This window comes from Macaca thibetana, chromosome 8, assembly GCF_024542745.1.
Source record: "Macaca thibetana thibetana isolate TM-01 chromosome 8, ASM2454274v1, whole genome shotgun sequence".
In the NCBI taxonomy this organism is placed as follows: Eukaryota; Metazoa; Chordata; class Mammalia; order Primates; family Cercopithecidae; genus Macaca; species Macaca thibetana.
In genome coordinates, this window is record NC_065585.1 from 5,416,597 (window position 1) to 5,437,523 (window position 20,927).

The 20,927-nt window shown below is 45.7% G+C and overlaps 2 protein-coding genes across 4 annotated transcripts in view; one reads left to right on the forward strand and one right to left on the reverse strand.

The window, feature by feature from the left end:
* The window catches only part of CHRAC1 (chromatin accessibility complex subunit 1), an 873,427-nt gene that overhangs the window by 716,437 nt on the left and 136,063 nt on the right, over positions 1–20,927 (reverse strand). The window contains exon 1 of one of the 3 annotated variants that reach the window (XM_050800246.1): positions 4,850–4,853. The exons of the other annotated variants lie outside the window; for them this stretch is intronic. The gene's annotated coding sequence lies outside the window, so the exon portion shown is untranslated. Of the gene's footprint in view, positions 1–4,849; positions 4,854–20,927 lie in introns of those variants that run through there. 3 annotated transcript variants of the gene reach the window in all.
* TRAPPC9 (trafficking protein particle complex subunit 9) overlaps positions 1–20,927 on the forward strand; it is a 723,405-nt gene that overhangs the window by 662,323 nt on the left and 40,155 nt on the right. The gene's annotated exons all lie outside the window — the stretch shown is intronic.

A 20,927-nucleotide genomic window follows, 5' to 3' on the forward strand; every position in this document is an offset into this window, starting at 1 on the left:
TTGGGGTGGATCTTTGCAGATGCGATCAAGGAATTTGAGATGGGTAGATTATCCTGGATTATGTGGGTGGGCTATGTATTAGTCCATTCTCACACTGCTATAGAAAAAAAAAAAAAAAGATAGGTCTTCTTGCTATTATGAGAACGGTACCAAAAGGGAAGATCCACCCCCAGGATCCTATTACCTCCCACCAGGCCCCAACTCCAGCATTAGGGATTACAACTCAACACGAGATTTGAGCAGGGACACATCCAAACCATCCCAGGCTCTAAACACCATCATCACATGCATTTTTCTAAGAGGGAGATGGGAGATTTTACCCACGGCAGAGGAGGAGGCCGCGATTGGAATGATGTGGTTACAAACCAAGGAATTCCAGGGGCCCCCAAAAGCTGGAGAAAACAGGGAACAGAATCTCCACCAGAAAAAGTACAGCCCCGCCGACACCTTGACTCGGCCCAGTGGTCCTGTTTCAGACTTCTGGCCTCCAGAACTGTAAGGGAATACATTTCTGTTGCTTTAAGCCCCTAAGTTTGTGGTAATTTGTTATAGCAGGAACTGATGCAAGAGTATTTCTCAGATCTGGTTATGTGTTCCCAGATAAATTCAGGGAAGTGTTGGTCAGGACCCTGAGCTTCAGAAGAGAACCAATGGCATACCAGCTCTTCCCCAGGGAAGCATATTTAATTACGCCCTTGACAGGACTGACCTCTTTCAAAGCACAGCTCCTGAGAAAGCCACACCTTGGGCCACACCCTGTCCAGACCTCCCCACCGCTCCTGTCTTTGAAAAAACCAAACAAGCAAGCAGTCTCTGGAGCAATCCAGCCATTGCTCAGGTCCCTGTCTTCTCATCCTGGGTTACACATCAACCCCCTTCTGATTTCAGTGTCTCCAGTGTCTCCAGAATCTTCTCTTTAGAGTGCTAAAGTAGTATTTCTGAATCACAGCTCTGTTTAAAAGTCTCTATTGCCATGCAGGATTGGTATACAAAAATCAATTGTGTTTATATACACCAGCAGTGAACAATCCAAACATGATATTGAGAAACTTCCATCTATAATAGCAACAGAAAAGAATAAAATACTTAAGAGTACATTTAACACAAAAAGAGCATAGCATGTACACTGAAAATTACAAAACATTGTTAACAGAAATTAAAGACATTTTTAAAAACCCAAATAAATAGACACCCTGTGTTCATGGATTGGAAGACTTAATTTTGTTAAGATGGCAACACTCCTCAAATTGATCCACAGATTCAACACAATCTCTGTCAAAATCCCAGCTGGCTTCTTGGTAGAAAGTGACAAGCTGCTGATCCTAAAATTCATATGGAAATTCAAGGAACTCAGAATAGCAAAAATAATCTTGAAAAAGAAGAACGAAGTTGGACAACTCACAGTTCCCAATTTCAAAAGTTACTACAAAGCTGCAGTAATCAAGACAGCGTGGTGCTGGCATAAGGATGGACGTACAGATCAACAGACTGAAATTGAATGTCCGGAAACCAACCCTTGCATTTACGGCCAAGCAATTTTCAACAAGGCTGCCAAACAGTTCAATAGAGAAAGAATCGGATTTTCAACAAATGGTGCTTGAACAACCAGAGATCCTTATGCAAAAAAATGAAGTTGATCAAATATCTAACTATGACAGCTAAAACTATAAAACTCTTAGGAGAAAACACAGAATTCTTCCATGGCCTTGGATTTTGTGGTGGTTTCCTAGTAGGGCACAAGAAGTACAAGCGGAAAAAGATAAATAAATAAATATGGCCAGGTGCTGTGGCTCATGGCAGTAATCCCAGCACTTTGGGAGGCTTAGGTAGGCCAATCACCTGAGGTCAGGAGTTCGAGACTAGCCTGGCCAACATGGCAAAACCTCATCTCTACTAAAAATACAAAAATTCGCCGGACATGGTGGCGGGCGCCTGTAATCCCAGCTACTCGGGAGACTGAGGCAGCAGAATTGCTTGAACTCGGGAGGCGGAAGTTGCAGTGGGCTGAGTTCACACCACTGCACTCCAGCCTGGGCGACAGACCAAGACTCCATCTCAAGAAATAATGATAAATAAATTGGACTTCATCAAAATTAAAAACATGTGTGTTTCTAAGGACACCACCAAGAGAGTGAAAAGACAACACATTGGATGGAAGAAAATATTTGCCAACTATATATCTGATAAGGGACTGGTATCCAGAATATGTGAAGACCTCTTTCAACTCAACAGTAAAAAAGACAAATAACCCAACTTAAAAATGGGTAAGGACTTGAATAGACATTTTTTCAAAGAGAAATATAATGGCCAAGCAGCCACAAAAAGATGCCAAGCATCATTCATTAGTCATTTGGGAAATGCAAATCAAAACCACAATGAGATGCTGCTTCTCACCAGCCAGGATGGCTAGAATAAAAAAGACAGATAGTAACAAGTGTTGATGAGGATGTGGAGACGCTGGAACCCTCCCACTACTGGTGGAAATGTAATAGTGCAGCCACTTTGGAAGACAGTCTAGCAGTTCCTCACAAAGTTAAAGTTACCATATGACCCAGAACTTCTACTTCTGGATGTATACCCAGGAGAATATATGTTCACACAAAAACTTGTACACAAATCTTCATAGCACCACTGTTCATAATAACCAACAAGTGAAAATAACACAAATGCTCATCAGCTGCTGAATGGATAAACAAAATGTGGCATAGCCATAACATGGAATATTATTCAGCTCTGAAAAGGAATGAAATGCTGACACATGCTATAACATGGATGAACCTTGAAAACATGATGCTAAGTGAAAAATGCCAGGCACAGCAGGCCCCTTACTGTATGATTCCATTTATTTGAAATGTCCAGAATTGACAAATCCATAGACACATGCATTCAAGGAGTGGTTGCTGGCTGCTGGGGATGGGGAGGTGTCTGATGCATCATTGGATCAGGGTCTCTGGGCGGGAACCAACCACCTACCAGGTAAAGTGAGGTCAGCTCCTCCCCCTTTGCTGGTGAGCCCAGTATCACCAAGTGACCTGCCCAGGCCCTCAGATAGGGCGGAGCAGGGCTCTGCTTAAATGCACTGAGTTTTGTGAATAGCACCAAAGGGAAGCCTCTTGAGCAAAAGCATCTCCTCCTCCTCCCCCTCCCCCATTTCATGCTCTTACCAACGGTGCGAGATTCTTAAAGACAGCAATTTGAGTCTGGCCGCCTTCTCCCGTGTTGTGTTTGTTCAGTGAGCATTCGCCATGGGCTGATGACCCTGTGCATTCACACACTGGCATCCAGTTCCCTCCCTGTGCCATTATGAGGATCCATGTCAGGGTGGTAATTGGCTTGTGCACAGCTGATTTTCTGTCCCAGAGGTCCGCCTCCCACCCCTCACGCTCACTGGCCCAGGAGAGCATCATGACATCTGATTGTTTCCCAACACTTTAATTGTGTACTCTGGGTTTCAGGTTAGTTTGTGGATTATCTTTCAGATAATTGAAAAGGATGCTTTCAGATGCCAAATGATGACTGTAAGTACTCATCAAAGTGTCCACTTACTGATGACTTCACTTCTCCCCGCCGCCCCCACCCCCTCCCTGCCCAGCTTTGATTACAGATCCTATCAGCTGCATTGCCTAGCAATTAAGCCATGTGTGGCTCGAGGGAAAAGCTGTGTTTGAATCACGCAAACAGGCTGCTAGTGGTGGAAGGGTCCCTGGGGATCATCTGGCCCGACTCCTCATCTCATAGGCAGTGTTTTGAGATCTCTGTGTCCAGGAGAAGTGTGACATCTTCCTGAAGGGCCCATGGGGAATTAACTGCAAACACAGGATGGCTGCCTGGCTCTCCAGACTTCTCGGCAATGCCCTTCCTCTCACCATAATTGTCTGATAAATGGGGCCGTGGGCACGATGCAAACCTTGCAGAGAAGAACAGGCTCTGTGCTGGAGCCAGGGCACCTGGGCCCCAGGCCTTCCCAGCAGGGCCCGTGGGGGACCTGGGCTGGCGGTGAAATCAATTTTTGTGCCTGCCCATTGTCTTTGGTCTCCCTTCAAGACCCTGATAAGTTATTTTTTCCTGGGGAGTTGAGAGGTCTAAGCAAGCTAAGGGATGACAAATACCTGGCACATAGTAAGTGCTTAATAAATGCTGGTTCTTATCTTTATATTCCCTGTGTTCTCCTCACCCCAGGTTTAGGAAAGGAGCTGGATCTGTGTTGGGCTATGGACCTGATGTCAGGTGACTCAGATTGGCACAGCCTCTGCCATGTGAATGGCCTTAAAAGTCCAATGACTTCTGGGCCATCCACTGCTGCTTATGCAGAATGGCAGGCGACTCCCACAGGCTGGGTTGTATGGCTGGATTGCTGTCTTTACTGAGCACTTGTCCTCGCCAGCCCCTCTGAGGATGGCAGGGACTAGTACAGCCTCAGGCACCAAGAACCCCCAGGCAGAATCACGGGGTGCCCGCCAGTGCTTCTGCCAGGAACAGGAGCCAAGAGGACGGCCAGGTCATGGCCCTGCCCTGGGGGAGCACACAGTTGCTGGGCAGCGTTCACACCTGGGTTTCCCTAAGTGTGTCCCTGAAGTGGGCCCAGCATCTGTCGTGGAAATGCCAGCACCTCAGCTCCACTGAGGCTCCCAGGAGTCCCTGCCTAACAAAACCGGTTCCCTTTGGTAAGCGAGAATGCCTCCATTTGGCCTTGGACTCCCCTTTTTCTGGCATACCTGTCTATGGACAGCAACCTCTGGAAACGGCCTGAGATGGGGTGATAGTTTGAGATGTCTGCAGGCGAGTGCCCGAGGTTCAGCTAGAGGACAAGTGCGAGCAGCTTGTGAGGAGGAGAGGAGGCCCTGTTTGACCCCATGGCACATCGTTAGGGGACCACCAAGGTCACAGAGCCAGGCAGGATTCCTGGTGCTGGGACCACAGTGGGAGCCAGGCCTCTGCTCTTGGGAGCTCCTGGGGCAGGTGGCACAGGGCAGGCATGAGCCACATGGGTGGGGTCTGCCCAGCGGCGCTCAGAGCCATGAAGAGCAGCAGAGCAGGGTGGGGGACAGGAGTAGTGGGGCAGGGAGGGGGTCAGCAGGGGAGGCCTCTCCCAAGAGACCTGCAGGGGCAACGGGGAGGGGCCTGTGTCTGAAGTCCCGAGTGTGCAGAGGCCGAATCGGGAGGTGCCGTAGCCAGTGGGGTGGAGCTGGGAGCTTGAGGGTATAGGGATGACAGTAGAGGAGGGCACGTGGCCTTGCAGTCCTGGGAGAGACTTTCTATTTTATTCCAAATATCACTCCCTCCTTCATTCCGACTCAGGTTAGCGAGTGAACTGCTCTTTTTCCACTGTCTGGAGCTGCTCAAGCCGGATGTTGATCTGGGACTCTGTGGGCTGACTTGTGTACCACCCACGGTGTACCGTACCACCTCTCTAAACAGGCACAGCCTCTGACCCCGGCCACCCCCAGCGACTTCAGCCCTCAGGGAAGCTGTGTCTCCTTCAGCTGAGGCTCCTGCACTCTGCACTGGGGTGCAGACATGACTAAGTCTCTATCCAGTCTTCGGCACTCTTGGGCCATGATGGCACAAACAGGTGACTGTCAGTAACAGTCCAGGCCCCAGGTCAGCACAAGGCACAGTGGGCTCCCAGGGGCCAGGCGGCAGGCGGCGGGCAGGAGCCTGTGAAGGTTGGAGAAGGTTTCCTTGAAGAAATGCTGCTGGAGTGGAGCCCTGTGGGCTGAACAGGAGTCCCCGGATGGGTGACAGACCTGCAGTCTCCTGCAAAGACTGGCACCAAGTAGTGCAGGGCACACCCATGAGCTGGAGCGGGCACAGTCAGGGCAGGCGCTGGGCATGGGTGGAACACACAGGGAAAGGAGTCTGGTTGGTACAGGGGGGTCCTAGAAGAGAAGGCTGCAGAGGAGGGGGCAGCCGTGTCCCCTGGTTCAGTCCTGGTGGTGACTCCAAGAAGAAATGCAGGCTCCGAGAGAGGGAGCATCTTGCCCAGTGCACGTAGCTTAGTCAGTGGCAGAGGCTGGATGTGAGCACAGCATTCCTCCCTGGCAGCTGGGCCACCTTGGACTGTTTGCTGGGTGTGCATCTCAGGGCAACGCCAGACCCAGCAGATCACTCTGTCCAGGCAGCAAGCTAGTCCTGTGGGCCCCAAGATGCCAGGAGCTGCTCTGTGGAGCTGTCCCTGCCACCTGCCAGCTCCGTCCCTTGACAGAGGATGGCCCATGGAGACCCTGTGTTCCTCTTGCTTCCCTGTGGATGTTTTATCCAACTGCTGTTGGTTCTCGTCCCTGCAGGAATAGGATGTAAAGTCTGACTAGAAAGCAGCACTATTGCCCTAGGTGGGGTGCAGGCTGAGCCCATCCCTCGCTGGCCGGGGGTCCAGCTCTGCGATGCACTGTAGGGGTCCCAGGCCTGCAGCTCCGGAGCTCCTGCTTCCTTCTTTGTGCAGCGCAGACACCCAGGACTAGTCTTCAGGTGTTGGGTTGGAGTTTTCAGACACAGGGAAGCAGGGCTCCTAGACTGGTGGCCTTGACTCCCCAGCCTGGCCCCGGCCCCCCCATCAGCCCCACATCCAGGCGTCTGCCCCCAGGTTGCTGCTCCATTCAGTGGGAACAGTGGGGTATTTGTCTCCCAAGTGCATCTGTGTTCATAAGCGCACCACAACATACCATGCCAGGCCCACGTGCACACGCGTGTGGCACACACAAACTGTGCTCTGTGGCCTCTGCTCACACTGTTCTCTCTGCCTCTAGGCCTTTCCTGCCTGCTGCCATCTGGGTAATTCTTTCCACCCTCAGCATGCCACTCAGGCATATCCTCCAGAAGCTCTCCTGAGACGGGGAGGTTCCCCTGCTCCCCTGGCCACCCCCCATCTCAGGACCTCAAGTGAGACTAAACCTGCTGTCTGAGTGTCTGTCTCCCCAGCAGACAGGAATGGGGGACTGTGCTGTCTATCCCTGGAGCCTCCGTACCAGCACAAGCCTGGAGTCTAGCATAGGGCGAATTTTGACGGAGACAAAAAAAGATAGGTGCCAGGCCCCTGTTTTATTTGGAGGAAATCAGGGAGGGCTCCCTGTGGGAGGTGACATGTGTGCTGAAAGCTGGGGTATGGACAAGTAGCTCCTGGGAGCCTGGCCACGCAGTGATGGTGGAATCCTTGTCGAGGGGCTCCTTCCACACCCCCACCCCACCCGTGCTGCAGAGGAGTGACGGCAGTGCTGAGTCCTGGGTTGCAGAGCCACATCCCATGCAGAGTTGCCTGTGCACTGTCCCTGTCCTGTTGTGTTAGGCAACTGGGGTTCTAGTGTGCCAGCAACCACCCAGCTAGGTGAGGGCAGGGCCAGGGCTGCCCCTGAGCTGGGCTTGAGACCACCATGCTCCCCTGCCAATCCATACAACATCCGGGCTGGAAGGGGCGCCAGAGCCCAGCGCCTTGCCCTAGTGCAGGGGAGACGGGCGCCTGTGTGTGTGTGTGAGTCTGTGCAGGTGAGACGGGCGCCTGTGTGAGTGTGTGTGAGTCTGTGCAGGGGAGACAGACATCTGTGTGTGTGTGTGAGTGTGCAGGGGAGACGGGCAACTGTGTGAGTGTGTGTGAGTCTGTGCAGGGGAGACAGACATCTGTGTGAGTGTGTGTGTGTGCAGGGGAGACAGACACCTGTGTGAGTGTGTGTGAGTCTGTGCAGGGGAGACGGGTGCCTGTGTGTGTGAGTCTGCGTGTGAGAGTGAGAGTGCGAGTGTGAGTGGACTGCTGCAGTTGCCTAAAGCTGGCCAGCTGGCAGCATGACAGGGACCGTCCCTGAGGATCTGCAACCCTGTTCTCACCAGCGTGGCTTGTGCACTCCCCTGGGAGCCCCATGCCTTCCTTCATTGCTGTCGAGGAATACTTGAGGCTGTGTGGTTTATAGAGAAAGGAGGGTGAATTGGTTTGTGGTTCTGCAAGCTGTCCAGGAAGCATGGCAGTATCTGCTTGGCTTCTGGGGAGGCCTCAGGGAGCTTTGACTCATGGCAGAAGGCAGAGCAGGAGCAATGGAGAGGGAGGAGGCAGTGCCACACTCTCCTAAACCATCAGACCTCGTGAGAAGTCCCTCACTGTCGCAAGGACAGCACCAAGGCGCTGGTGCTAACCGTTTATGAGAAATCCACCCCGACATCGAGTCACCTTCCACCAGGCCCCACCTCCAGTGCTGGACTGGAGATTGGGGATTGGATTTCAACATGAGATTTGGTGGAGACAAACATCCAACCATATCCCACTCTCCACCTGGACAGATGGACATTTGGGGCCCATCGTCCTGTGCCGTGGGGCTGTCCTGTGCATTGTCAGACGTGCAGCAGCATCCGTGCTCTCTACCCACTGGATGCCGGTAGCACCCACTCCCCGAGATGTGATAACCAGCAATGTCTCCAGGCTTCGCCAAGTGTCTCCCCGGGGGCAGGAGCACCCCGGTGAGAACCCCCACCGCTCGGATTGTGGCAGTGCCCGGAGCCTGCCTCTCAGGGCAGAGATGGCGGCCTGCCTTCCCCTGTGAGCACCAGCTCTGGTCTCTGAACCCCACACCCCACGCTTGTCCGCGCCCCCACCGTGGCACCTCTTGCTGAAGAATGAAGCGCCCCCCGGTCTCTTTCATTCTCAGCGCGGTTTCTGAAACTCTAGGTGGTGGGCTCGGAACTTCTGAATGTGATTAGTGGAGCTGGGCTCTCTGCGTCAGAGGCAGCAGAGCACTTGAGTTCCTGTTCAAACAGGGCTAAACTTATCTTTCAGAAAATAGGCTGTTTTTGAGGCCTAATCATAGGCATTAAAGCCATTAATTAGTAATAAGATTCAATTTCCCAGTGTCCTTGCCCGTGTGTGTGTCCTGATGTAGAGATTGTGCTGTGAGCATTTTCCGCAGATGCATCGACAGACACCTGCTGTTCCCGCTCAGCAGCGACGCGGCGTCATGTTCCCCAGCCCGGCCAGGCCCCGAATAACCCCATTACCGAGAAGGATGATCCACACCAAATGTCCTTCCCCTGGGTCGGGAGGGACGCACAGGGATGGGAGCCCGAGAAGGCTGTTGGCAGGGCCCGCCTTCATCAGAGCCCCACCTTCAAACGCTCCACTGAGGCTGGCCTACAGAAGGGATGTACGGGTCCCGGAGTCGAGGTCTCTGCTCAGTCCGGCCGCCATTTGGTCCTCCCTCGATCACATGATTCTCTCGGTTTTCTTAACCACCGCCCTCCCAGCTTGCCTTCCCCTGGGACCCACACAGGCTTCCGGGGTCACAGGTGTATTTACCCTTCATCCCAGCACAGGGCACTCGGGAGCAAAGAGCCAGGAGCACATGGAGGGTCGGAAGAGGGAGGTCTGGGTGTCCCCCCAGCACTGTTGACCACACAGGTAGGGTGCCAGTTTACACGAACAGATGGCCCCAAAATGCTGGGCCTATAGGAAGTTCTCAAAGAGGCACTCGCCACTTCCTGTTTAAGTATGGTTCAGTAGGTCTGAAATGTAAATATCCTGGGGGTGATGAGGCCACATCTAAATAGGCATGTGAAGATGGGTCAGGAGAGGCTGCTGTGATAACCAAACACAGCCACGCACCAAGGGGCAGCGTGCACACCCTTGGGCCACGTCCCTGTGGCTCCCAGAAGGCCTGGGGAGTGGGCAGGGAAGACCATGGGATCCTCAGTTTCCATCTCACAACCCAACCATGCAGCTCCCCTCAAGGCAGCACCAGAGCTTGGTGCAGGCCCGGGACCCTGGACACCTGGCTGTGTGCTTCCGAGGCAGGCGTGGGTCTCCCGCCCTCTGGGCAGGCTGTGCTTCCGAGGCAGGCAGTGGGCTGCAGCAGATGAGTGTGAGCAAGTGCCAAAGTGAATGGAGCACTTTCCCACACAAGAGTTCCAGACTGACATTTCTGGTGCATTTTGGATAATTTCTGATGTTTAGATGAGCATGCATGCTGATTTTAGCTGTACTGTGTTCTTAGCCTCCCATAATTTGTTTGCATCTTCATGGATAGAGTGTTTCTCAGAAAGAATTCAGTGTTTTGTTTTTGGTTTTTTCAAAACAAAATGCTCCTCATGTGGGCTTTTATTTTAAAACGGTTGGGTCTGACCTGCAGAACGTTGGCAACAGGGCCCCTGTGCCGGCCCCTAATATCTTGCTTTGTTTTTGAAAGCCCCCCACCTCTTGTGAAGGCAGGTGGCCCAGGGTGTTGTGTGATTTGTGGCTCACAGTGAGTTGACTTTGTGTCGAGGGAGGGCTGGGGACCTTGTGCTCAGCCTGTGCCCACGAAGGCAGGCGTGATGGTAACTCAACTCTGCGTGGCCATCAGGAAGGAGATGGGAGAACAAAGCATGTGCCCAGGGCCAGCGTCTCACATGGGGATGGGGGGTGGGTACCATTCTTCACAGGCTGTTGTGGAGTGGCCATGGACCTCCGTGCCAGGGTCTGCTGGCACTGCCTAAGCAGCTGCCATGCCCCAGGACCATGGGCTGCCTGCTGGCTGGCTGTGCCTGGGTGGTGCCGGCACCAGGAAGGGCCAGGCTGGGATCCTCCGCAGCTCCCGCTCTCCCTCCCCAGCAGCCACCGTCCTTGCCCTGCCTGATAGTTAACAGTTTTGACAGGCCAGGCTATTTTTAGAAACCTGTTCCCACTCCTTTTCCCTGTGGCAAAAAGGGAAGCAAGTTAAATTTTAAAATTAATCCACCACCCTTCCCCTCCTCCAACACACACTGACACGCGCATTATCCACCCGCGACCTGAAGCTTGGCAGAGTCCTGGGCCACAGGAGGGGCTGCCCTGCCAGGCACCGGGAGAGGCATGTGGGTCTTTGATCTGGGAGGCGGTCCTGTGGGACTCAGCGTGTTGTCATCATCGTCCCCAGCAGAAACCAGTGCAGAGGGGAAGCAGCTTGCTGGGCTGAAGCCTGGTTGGAATTCGGGTTCCTAGTTCTGAGTCTGTGCCCTTTGTAGTACTGTGGTTGGCAGTGGTGGAGGACGCCACCGGGTCAGATACCCGCGGTGGGCTTCCTAGTCTCACTTCCCATAACCCCATGCCTTGCAAAGCTCTCCCATGCCCCCACTCGATTTGGTCCTGACAGTAGCCCTAGAAGAGAGGCCCAATGAAGATTTTTACCCCCATGTTACTCAGGACACACCTGGAGGCCTGGCGACGAAATCAAAATTACTCAAAGCTGCGCCCCGGGAGCCGTCTTCCTGTGGGGTCTGGTGAGCACCCAGTGGTCTCTAGACAGAAACACACCCAGGTGCTCATTGGCAGGTAGCACCAACCCCAGACAGGGATGTTGAAAAACAATGGTGTTAGCTTGAACAATAAACTTCAAGTGAAAGTTAAATAGTCACCAGTTTTTAACTATTAACCTAATAACAATGTAGAAAGAAATTCTGTGTATATCAGTGTCCTTAGCTTGGTTCATTTACATTTAAGCTTTCGGTGAGGCCCTTTTCTGTATTAGACTTTGAAAGCATCTGCAGGGTCGGGCAAAAGGGAGGACAGAGTCAGGCAGGCCCAGTTCCCACTTTCCCTTGGCTCTGCCCCTGCCTGGCAGGGAGATTTTTACAGAAGGTGTCACCTCGCTGAACCCCAGGTCCTCATCCTTAAAGGGTGGCAACCGCAACCCCTGCTCCCAAGGCTGCAGTAAGGATGAAAGAGTCGTGACTGTACAGCGGGTCCAGCCACATCTGCTCCCCACCTTTCCCCCCTCCCCGCTCCCTGCTCAGGCTGCAAGAGACATAAACCAGCTCAGTTGCCTCTGAACAAGATTTTTCCTCCTCAAATTCAAATCAGGCGGTGACTGGCCATTCCCCCAGGCTGTGACTGTGCTGGGTGGCCATACTCACTCATGCCTGTCAGCTCGCTGCGTTTTCATATAAAAGGCAAGGCCTTATTGGGTGCTGCTAGTAATAAAAGTGATTGTTGGTATGCCGTGACCGACTCAGTCTCTGAATTTTTTTAACAGCTTTGTTGTAGTCTTATTGACACATAATAAATGAAACACATTTAACGTGTATCATTTGACGTGTTCTGTAGTGTACACACCCATGAAACCACCACCACCACCACCAAGATCGGATGGGGCGCATTCATCTCTCCCAAGCTCCCTCCTGCTCCCTTCTGCCCCTCCCCGATGCCTTCCCCTTCGATCGCTGACCTGCTTTCTGTCACCGTAGATGAGGTTGCACTTTCTAGAGTTTTAAATAAATGGATACCTACGCTGTTTTTTTAACTGGCTTCGTTCATGCAGCGTGATTCATGTATGTTTTCGCGTGTCCCAGTAGCTCTTTTGTTCCGCCGGGAGTAGTATTCCACTGTATGCATATACCATAATAGTTCTGATCCACTCACTTGATAGATACTTGGCTTGCTTCCAGTTTGTGGCTTGTTACAAATGTAAAGCAGCCAAGACCATTTGTGTAAAAGGCTTTGTGTAGACGTGTGCTTTCATTTATTTGGAGTAACTGCCTAGGAGTAGAATTGCTAGGTCAGGTGGTCGTTGTGTTTTTTATTTTTTTATTTTTAAGAAACTTCCAAACTGTTCTACAAAGTGGTTGTGCCATTTTACACGCCCACTGGCAGTGCATGAGAGTTCCAGTTCCTCCACCTCCCCACCGCACTTGATGTGGTCGGTGATTTTCACCCTAGGCCCTCTAACAGATGAGTGAATTCGCGTCTCGCTGGAGTTTTGATTCGCATCTCCCTACTGACTCACAGTGTTAAGTACCTTATATGTTTACCTGCCATCTATATTATCTTCCTTAGGAAAGCATCTATCAAATCTTTTGCCTATTATTTTACTGGGTTTGTTTGTTTGTTTGTTTGTTTGAGACAAAGTCTCCCTCTGTTACCCAGGCTGGAGTACAGTGGTGCGATCTCAGCTCACTGCAACCTCCGCCTCCCGGGTTCAAGCAATTCATGTGTCTCAGCCTCCCGAGTAGCTGGGACTGCAGGCGCCCACAACCACACCCGGCTAATTTTTTGTTTGTTTCTTTTTTTCAGTAGAGACGGGATTTCGCCATGTTGGCCAGGCTAGTCTCCAGCTCCCCACACGATCCACTCACTTCGGCCTCCCAAAGTGCTGGGATTACAGGTGTGAGTCACCCTGCCAGACCAAGTATTTCTTTTATAAAAGGCATGTGCTTTTGGTGTCATATCTAAGAAATCTTGGCCTAACTCAAAGTCACAAAGAGTTTTCTCCCACATGTTCTTTCAGGAGTTTTGTAGTATTAGGTTCTACATTGGGGTCTCTGTTTCATTTTGAGTTAATTTTTTACAGAATACAGAGTGGGGACTGAAGTTCATTTTAGTGAGTGTGTATTCAGTTGCTCCAGCCTCATCTGTTGAAAAGACGATCTTTTCTTGACTGAATTGCCTTTGCATATTTGTCAGACATCATTTGTCCGTATATGACGGATCTACTTCTGGACCATTTATTCTGTTTTATGGATCTGCTTGTCTGTCTTGAAACTAATACCACGCAGTCTTCATTATGGCTGTTGTGCGAAAACTCCTGAAGTCAGGTAATATTTTGGCCATTCTAGGTCTTTTGTATTTCCATATGAATCTTCTCATCAGTGTGCCACTTTCTATTTTTTTTTAAAAAGCCTGCTGGAATTTTTATTGGCATGATGTTGAATATGTAGATCAGTCTGGGGAGAACTGACATCTTTGTGTTGAGTTTTCCTAACCAGGATCAAGGTATATCTCTTCATTTTTTTGAGCCGTCTATAATTTCTCTAAGTATTTTGTGGATTTCCACATACCAGTCTCACTCGCCTTCTGTCAGATTCAGCCCTAAGTATTTTGTATTCTTTATGCTATTGTAAATAGTATTTTTTAAGTTTAAATTTCCAATTGCTTATGCTACTATATAGAAATGCAGTTGATTTATATATATATGTCAATCTTTTATTTATTTTTTATTTTTTTGAGATGGAGTCTCACTCCATCTCAAAATGGAGTGCAGAGGCGTGATCTCTGCTCACTGCAACCTCCGCCTCCCGGGTTGAGGCGATTCTCCTGCCTCAGCCTCCCTAGTAGCCGGGATTACAGGCACCCACCACCACACCCGGCTAATTTTTGTATTTTTAGTAGAGACAGGGTTTCACCATGTTGGCCAGGCTGGTCTCGAACTCCTGACCTCAGGTGATCCACCTGCCTCAGCCTCCCAAAGTTCTGGGATTATAGGCATGAGCCACCACGCCTGGCCTATATGTTGATCTTATAGCCTAAAACCTTACTAAACCTACTTATTAGTTCTAGTGGCTGTTTTTAAAGATTCCACTGGATTTCCTACAAAGTCAGTCATGTCGTCTGAGGATAAAGACACTTTTAATTCTTTTCCAAACTAATGCATTTTATTTTTTCTTTGCCTAGTTCTTCCAGTGCAGTGTTGAATAGAAGTGCTGAGAATAAGACATTTTCTGGTCTGAAGGGGAAAGACATCATTTACCCTTAAGTATGATGTCTGTGGATTTTCAGAGATGGTCTTGATCAAGTGGAGGCACCTCTCTCCTGTCCTGGTTTGTTGAGAGTTTTTACATTTTTAATCAGGAATGAATGTTGTGTTGTGTCACACACTTTTTCTGCAGCCATTAAGATTATCATATGGTTTCTTTTTTTTTATTTGTTAATATGGTGAATTACATTGATTCATTTTCAAATGCTAAACCAACCTTGCATTCCTAAGATAATCTTTAGTTGGTAATGATATTATTTTTCCATGTAAGTTGGATTCAATATCCTGAAAAACTTTGTAAGAATTTTTAAATCTATGTTTATAAGGAATATTTGTAGTTTTCTTGTAACATTCCTGTCTTGGTTTGGCATCAGGATAATGCTGGACCCAGAGGATGAGTTGGAAAATATTCCCTCTGATTTTCTGGAAGAGTTTGTGTCTTTCTTCAATGTTTGGTAGAATCTGCTAGTAAAATAATCGTGATCTGGAGTTTCTTTGTGGATATTGACTATGAATTCAATTTCTTTTATAGGTATATTAAAGAATCTTCTGGTTGGCTGTTTCTTCTTTAGTGAACTTTGGTAGTGTGTGTCTTTCAATGAAATTATCCATTTTATCTATGTTGTCATATGTAATGAAATATTTTCAGAATATTTATTTTCTTTTCAATATTTAGAGAACCTACAGTGATATCATCTCTTTTATCCTGATATTGATAATTTATATCTTCCTTCCTCTCCTGATCAGTTTGGCTAGAGATTTATAGATTCTATTGAGCTTCTCAAAGAACCAGCTTTTGGTTTCATTGATTTTTTTCTATTGATTTTCTGTTTGCTATTTCATTGATTTCCATTTTGCTGTTCATCCTTTTCTTTTCTTTCTTTGGATTTAGTTTGTTCTTCTATTCCTGATTTATAAAGTGGAAGATGAAATCATAAATTTGAGAGTTTTTTTCTAATAGGTGGTTTGTGCTATGAATTTCCTTGTAAGGATTGCTTTAGTGATGGCTCACAAATTTTGATATGTTATACTTTCATTTTTATTCAGTTCAAAATAATTCCTAATTTATCACTTAATTTCTTCTTTGACCTGAGGGTTATTTGGAAGTGTGTTGTTCAGTTTCTAAATGTTTGGGAATTTTACATGTATTTTTCCATTATTGATTGCTAATTTAATTTCATTGTTGTCAGGGAACATACATTGTATGACTTGAATCCTTTTAAACTTAAATTCTAGTCAAGAATATGGTATATATTATAAATACTCAATGTTCACTGGAAATAATTTATATTTTACTATTTTCAAGCAGGATGTTCTGTAAATATTGATTAGAACAAGTTGTTTGACAATATCATTTCTGTCTTTTATGCCCTGGCTGATTTTCTGTTTGCTGGTATCGATCATTGAAACAGGATATTGAATTGCCCACCTACCACAGTAGATTTGTCTGTTTCCAATCAGCTCCATTAGATTTTACTTAACGAATTTTGGAGCTCTGTTATTAGGTACGTAATTTAGGATTCTTATGTATTTTTTGAGGAATTGAGCCCTTTATACTTATGAAATGGCATTTGTAACTTTATAATATCAATTGCTATGATGTTAATATAGCCAATGTAACCTTCTTTACATTTGTATTAACATGATATACTTTTTTCCACACTTTTTTTTTTTCATGGGAGGGGGCCCTGTGGCCAGGCTGGAGTGCAGTGGCATGATCTCAGCTCACTGCAACCTCCACTTCCTGGGTTCAAGTGATTCTCCTACCTTAGCCTCCTGAGTAGCTGGGACTACAGGTGCACGCCACCATGCCTGGCTAATTTTTATATTTTTAGTAGAGGCAGGGTTTCACTATGTTGGCCAGGCTGGTCTCAAACTCCTGACCTTAAGTGATCTGCCTGCCCTGGCCTCCCAAAGTGCTGGAATTACAGGTGTGAGCCACCATACCTGGACCCTTTTTCCATACTTTAAATTTTAACCAATTTTTTTTATACTTAAAGTACATTTTTTGTAAGTGCTTGCTTTTTTTTTTTTATCCTGAAAATCTCTGCCTTTTATTGGGTGCACCTACATTTAGTTCATTTACATTTAATGTGATTATTAATACACTTAGATTTAAGTATATCATCTTCTGTTTGTTTTCTACCTTCCCCAACTGTTCTTTGTTCTATGTTTCTCTTTTCCTGACTTCTTTTGGATTCACTGAGTACTTTCATGATTCCATTATTTTTATAGACTATTTCTAGAGCAATTTTAGGTTCACAGCAAAACCGAGTAGAAGTACAGAGTTCCCATATACCCCTCCCTCCCACCACAGACGCAGACCTTTCAAACTCTCAACATCCCACACTAGAGTGGTACATTTGTTATGATCAATGAACCTACATTAACACATCAATATCAACCAAAGTTCATAGTTTTCACTAGGGTTCACTCTTGGTATTGTACATTCTATGCATTTGAATAAATGTCTAATGATGTGTATCCACTATTAGAGTATCATACAGAATAGGTTTATTGCCCTAAATATCCTCTATGCTCTGCCTATTTATCCTTCTTTGTTCCCTAACCTCTATTGTTTTGCGTTTTCTAGAATGTCATATCGTTGGAATTATACAGCATGTAGCTTTTTCATATTGGCTTAATTTACTTGTTAATACACATTTATGTTGCCTTCATATTTTTTCATGGCTTGGTATCTCATTTCTTTTTAGTGCTACTATTTTATTGTCGATATGTACAGTTTATCCATTCACCTACTGAAGGTTGCTTGGTTGTTTCCAAGTTTTGGCAATTATGAATAAAATTTCTATAAACATCCACATGTAGGTTTTTGTGTAGACATAAATTTTCAACTCATTTGGATAAATACCGAGAAGTGTAATTGCTAGATTATACTAGTAAGAGTATTTCAGTTTTGTCATAAATCAACAAACTCTCTTCCAAAGTGGCTGTACCATTTTGCTTTCTCATCAGCAATGACAGAGTTCCTGTTGCTGCACAGCCTTGTCAGCATTTGGGATTGTCAGTGTTTTAGGTTTTGGCCATTCTAATAAGCATGTAGTGGTATCTCATCGTTATTTTAATTTATAATTTCCTAATGACATATGATGTTTAGCATCTTTTTATATGTTTATTTGCTTTTTTTCCTCTTATTTGTTGAGATATCTGTTCAGCTCTTTGGTCCATTTTTAAATCATGTTGTTTGTTTTCTTATCATTGGGATTTTGGAGTTCTTTGCATATTTTGGATAACAGTCTTTTGCCAAATAAATCTTTGAAAATATGTGCGATGGCTTGTCTTCTCATTCTCTTGGCGGTGTCTTTAACAGAGCAGTAGCTTCAAATTGTAATGAAGTCCAGGTTACCAGTTATTTCTTTCATGGATTCTACCTTTGGTGTTGTATGTAAAATGGCATTGCCATACCCAAGGTTGTCTAGATTTCCTCCTGTGTTATCTTCTAGGAGCTTTACAGTTTTGCATTTTGCATTTAGGTCTGCAATCCATTTTGAGCTATTTTTTTGTGAAGGGCATAAAGTCTATGTCTAGATTAATTTCTTTGTATGTGGATGTCCAGTTGGTCCAGCACCATTTGTTTAAAAGGCTATATTTTCTCTATTTTAGTGCCTTTCTTCGTTTGTCAGAGTTTATGATATAGACATGAGTGTATTTCTGAACTCTCTGTTCTGTTCCCATGATCTGTTTGTTTCTGTTCTGGTACATTGATCTATTTCTTTCACCAATACCACATTGTCTTCATTACTGTAGCTTTATAGCAAGTCTTAAAGTAGGATAGTGTCAGTACTATGACTTTGTTCTTCTCCTTCAATGTTAGTGTTAGTTGTTCTGGGTCTTTTACCTCTCCATATAAACTTTAGAATCAGTTTGTCAATGTCCATGGTTGGATTGTGGTTGGTATTGCATTAAATCTGTAGATCAACTTAAGAAGAACTGACATCTTGACAATATTGAGTCTTTCTACCCATGAACATAGACTATTTCTTCATTTGTTTAGTTCTTCTTTGATTTCTGTCATCAGAGTTTTGTAGTATTCCTTGTGTAGATCTTGTACATGTTTTGTTAGATTTATATCACAGTATTTCATTTTGGGGATGCTAGTGATACTATGTTTTTAATTTCAAATTTCCCTTGTTCATTGTGGTATATAGGAAAGTGATTGACTTTTGTATATGAACCTTGTGTCCTGCATCCTTCTAATTATTGCTCTTCATTCCAGGAGGATTTTTGTTTTGTTTTGTTTTGTTTTTTTGTCAATTCTTTTAGATTTTCTAATAGACAACCATGTCATCTATGAACAAAGATAGTTGATCTCCTTTGTTGGCTTATTAGCTATAACTCTTTTATTATTTTAGTGGTCGCATTTGGAGTTTAGAGTGTACATCTTTGACTTATAGTCTGTCATGAAGTGACATTATACATCTCCATGTGTACAATGAGAACCTTATTCTAATATAGTCGCAATCCTCCCTATGGGCTTTAAGACTATTGTTGTCATACGTTTTATTTACACCTATGTTATAAGCCCCACAGGACATTGTTATTACTGTAAAAAGATTTCAAGAAGAAAATCTTACGTATTTAGTCATGTAGTTACCATTTCCTGTACCTTCATTTCTTTTTATTAATCTGTGTTTCCATATGGTGCTATTTTCTTTATGCTTTAAATACTTTAACAGTTCTGATAATGCAAGTCTACTGCTGCTGAATGCTTTCTGATTTTGTATTGCTGAAAAATTCTTTGTTTCACCTTAGTTTTTGAAAGAGTTGATTTTTTGCTGGGTTCAGAATTCTAGGTTAACAGTTCTTTGTCCTACTCAGCCTGCACTTAAAGATGTTGTCCCGTCGCTTCTCTTATATTGTTTATGATATGAAATTGGCTGTCATTCTTATCTTCGTTCCTCTGCATACAACATGTCTTTCTTTTCTGTCTAATTTTAATATTCTTGTCACTGGTGTTGAGCAGTATTTATTAGATTGGTGCAAAAGTAATTGCAGTTTTTGCCATTACTTTTAATTTGCCATTAAAAGTAATGGCAAAAACATTTTACAATATAGTGTGCCTTGGTGTAGTTTACATTATGTGTCTTATGCTTTGGATTTGTGTAGCTTCTTGGATCTTTAAGTTTATAGTTTTTATGGATTTTGGGAAAATTTTGGCCATTATTTTAAAAATTATTTTCGTGTCTCCCTCCACTCTCTGCTCCTTCAGAGGTCTCCAATTACAGCTGTGTTCAGCAACTTGAAATTGTCTCAGAGCTTACCAGTGTTTTCTTTTAATAAAATTTTTGTGTCTGTGTGTTTCATTTTGGATAGTTTGTATAGCTGTGTCTTCAAATCCACTATTTTTAATTCTGCAAGGTCTAATCTGTTAACTCCATCCTTTTTGTTTTTATCTGAGATGTTATATATTTCATCGACATAAGTTCAGTCTGGATCATTTTTGTATCTTCTATGTCATTAAATTTTTGAACAAATAGAATACAATTATAACTGTTTTAATGTCCTCATTGCTAATTCTAACATTCATGTCAGTTCTGGGCCTGTTTTGATTGGTTGTTTTTACTCCTCGTTGTGAGTCATATTTTTCTGTTTCTTTGCATGCCTGGTAATCTTTCATTGGGTGCCAGACATTATAAATTTTGTCTTGTTGGGTGCTGGCTATAAATATCTTTGAGATGCTAAGATACAGTTAAATTACTCAGAAACAGTTATATCCTTTTGGGTTTTGCTTTTAAGATTTTTTTAGGCAGAAACAGAGCAGTGTTTAGTCTAGGACTAATTATTCCCCACTACTAATGCAAGAGCTAAATGTGCTACCTAATGCCTTATGAATTCTGATGTGTGCGTGTGTGTGTGTGTGTGTGTGTGTGTATGTGTGTGTTTGTCTGATGGAAACAGGCACTATTCCTCGCTCTGTGTGAGCATCAGGCACATTTTCCTATAACTTCTCAAGTGTTTCTTGCCCTTAGTCTTGGGTACTTTCAGTGTCTTGCTGAATCCATAAGGGAACTCTCCACCAATCTCTATAGTTGGTTTTGTTTTTTTTTTTCTCTCTCTCCCTTCCTTCCATCACTCCTTCCCCCTCAACTGCAGACCTCTTGTCTCCTCTCCAGTATTCTGTCCTGTCAACTCTAGCTGCATTCACCTTCCTAGACTCTCAGTTCTAGCTTCTCAACTCACAGTCTTTAGAGGTGCCCCAGAGGTCTCTACTCCCTGTGCTGTCGCAATGAGCTGGGATGATTCTAGGGTTCACTTCATTTGTGTCTTTTCTCTCTCTGTTCTTTGTTCCCTAATGACCAGTGTCTTGGAAACCATTGTTTCATGTATTTTGTCTGTTTTATTGTTTTATGTTGTTTGTTCCAGGAGGAGGATTAATCTGTCCTTGTTACTCCATCTTGACTGGAAGCAGAAGCCTCTTTCATTCTGAATGTTCTGATAAGATTTTGTTTC